Here is a 2,853-nt window from a genome sequence, read left to right on the forward strand (position 1 = left end):
ACCGAAAGATTTATGTCACCAGCATTACGAAAAATCCTAACGTGAGCCCTCGAGCCCTTATTGGAATGGACCCTAGAGCGCGAGTTCAGAGCGCCAGGTTGTCGGCAACCCGCCTAACTGGCTCAGTTAATGACTCTGCCAAGCCGTCCCTCCCTACTTGTCCTCAGGCGAGACCGGGTTGTAAGTACAATTACTGCTGCGCATGCGGTTCAGACACTTATCTTATCCTCAAGAATCTGTAGATGCGCACGGGCCCGTTAGCTCAGTTGGTTAGAGCGTCGTGCTAATAACGCGAAGGTCGTGGGTTCGATCCCCCCACGGGCCAATTATTTTTCTTTTTGCGCAGATCATCCTGACAACAAACACGCTGTGTTTCTCTTGAATAAAATTACGAATGGAACTGACAGGAAGTGCAAAATTGCGAAGCAGGACTGGCTAGAAGGATATACGCAATAGAAGCATGCAGAAGCAGGGGTGAGACAGATGTCGCATATACACTCCTGGAAATGGAAAAAAGAACACATTGACACCGGTGTGTCTGACCCACCATACTTGCTCCGGACACTGCGAGAGGGCTGTACAAGCAATAATCACACGCACGGCACAGCGGACACACCAGGACCCGCGGTGTTGGCCGTCGAATGGCGCTAGCTGCGCAGCATTTGTGCACCGCCGCCGTCAGTGTTAGCCAGTTTGCCGTGGCATACGGAGCTCCATCGCAGTCTTTAACACTGGTAGCATGCCGCGACAGCGTGGACGTGAACCGTATGTGCAGTTGACGGACTTTGAGCGAGGGCGTATAGTGGGCATGCGGGAGGCCGGGTGGACGTACCGCCGAATTGCTCAACACGTGGGGCGTGAGGTCTCCACAGTACATCGATGTTGTCGCCAGTGGTCGGCGGAAGGTGCACGTGCCCGTCGACCTGGGACCGGACCGCAGCGACGCACGGATGCACGCCAAGACCGTAGGATCCTACGCAGTGCCGTAGGGGACCGCACCGCCACTTCCCAGCAAATTAGGGACACTGTTGCTCCTGGGGTATCGGCGAGGACCATTCGCAACTGTCTCCATGAAGCTGGGCTACGGTCCCGCACACCGTTAGGCCGTCTTCCGCTCACGCCCCAACATCGTGCAGCCCGCCTCCAGTGGTGTCGCGACAGGCGTGAATGGAGGGACGAATGGAGACGTGTCGTCTTCAGCGATGAGAGTCGCTTCTGCCTTGGTGCCAATGATGGTCGTATGCATGTTTGGCGCCGTGCAGGTGAGCGCCACAATCAGGACTGCATACGACCGAGGCACACAGGGCCAACACCCGGCATCATGGTGTGGGGAGCGATCTCCTACACTGGCCATACACCACTGGTGATCGTCGAGGGGACACTGAATAGTGCACGGTACATCCAAACCGTCATCGAACCCATCGTTCTACCATTCCTAGACCGGCAAGGGAACTTGCTGTTCCAACAGGACAATGCACGTCCGCATGTATCCCGTGCCACCCAACGTGCTCTAGAAGGTGTAAGTCAACTACCCTGGCCAGCAAGATCTCCGGATCTGTCCCCCATTGAGCATGTTTGGGACTGGATGAAGCGTCGTCTCACGCGGTCTGCACGTCCAGCACGAACGCTGGTCCAACTGAGGCGCCAGGTGGAAATGGCATGGCAAGCCGTTCCACAGGACTACATCCAGCATCTCTACGATCGTCTCCATGGGAGAATAGCAGCCTGCATTGCTGCGAAAGGTGGATATACACTGTACTAGTGCCGACATTGTGCATGCTCTGTTGCCTGTCTATGTGCCTGTGGTTCTGTCAGTGTGATCATGTGATGTATCTGACCCCAGGAATGTGTCAATAACGTTTCCCCTTCCTGGGACAATGAATTCACGGTGTTCTTATTTCAATTTCCAGGAGTGTAGAAAAACGTAAGTGGCCTTTTGACGAAAGAGAAGTAGCTGCATGATTATTAAGAGTTCAGATGGAAAACCAATACTAAAAGAAGAAGGGAAAGGTGAAATGTGGAAGGAATATAAAAGGTGTCATTAAATTCCCTTTATTCCCTTTACGGACTTTGAGGACAGGTTCCTTACACCAAAGCATAGAAAAACTATTCAGCAAACATGGGCTCTGAAATGCATACCTTAAGAGCTTCAATCCCAAGATGATTATGAGCACTTCTTTATCTTCGCTACTGTGGAACACATCTCTTCAATCGAACAAATGCTCATAGTTCTTAAGGTATGCATTTTAGAGCCTATGTTTATTGAATATTTTTTCCTTGATTTGGTGTAAGGAACCTGTCCTCAAAGTCATTAAAGGGAATAAAGAGAATTTAGTGATACCTTGTATATTCCTTCCACATTTCACTTCTCTCTTCTTCGCTTAACACTGGTTTTCCATCCGAGCTCTTAATAGCCATGCGGCTTCTTCTCTTTTCTCAAAACGCCACTTTCATTTTCCTGTAGGTCGTAACTTTACTTTCCCCAGTTATACATGCTTCTATACACTTTCGTTTGTTCTCTAGCCACTCCTGCTTAGCCATTTTGCACTTCCTGTCAGTCCCAGTGCTCATAGCTCTTAAGGTATGCATTTCAGATCCATGTTTACTAGCTATTTTTTACTTGTTTTGTATCTGTCTTCAAAGTCCGTGACGGAAAGTTATTTACACCCTGTATAGAGGGGCTATACAAGGGAAATCGAGTTCAAGGCAGTATTATAGACGGGAAGATAATAAAGTAGATGAAGATGAGATCGGAGAGGTGATACTGGGAGAAGAGTTTGGCAGAGCACTGAAAAGCCTAGACAAGGCGCCTGGAGCAGATGACATCCCCTTAAAACTAATTATATTCTTGGG

At 49.9% G+C, this 2,853-nt stretch overlaps 1 non-coding gene across 1 annotated transcript; it reads left to right on the plus strand.

The window, feature by feature from the left end:
* The first annotated feature begins 251 nt into the window (after nt 1-251).
* On the plus strand, nt 252-325 carry Trnai-aau (transfer RNA isoleucine (anticodon AAU)). Its single transcript has one exon. It is a non-coding gene; the product is annotated as a tRNA-Ile (tRNA).
* The last annotated feature ends 2,528 nt before the right edge of the window (nt 326-2,853 follow it).

Source organism: Schistocerca nitens, chromosome 1 (assembly GCF_023898315.1).
Source record: "Schistocerca nitens isolate TAMUIC-IGC-003100 chromosome 1, iqSchNite1.1, whole genome shotgun sequence".
Taxonomy (NCBI): Eukaryota; Metazoa; Arthropoda; class Insecta; order Orthoptera; family Acrididae; genus Schistocerca; species Schistocerca nitens.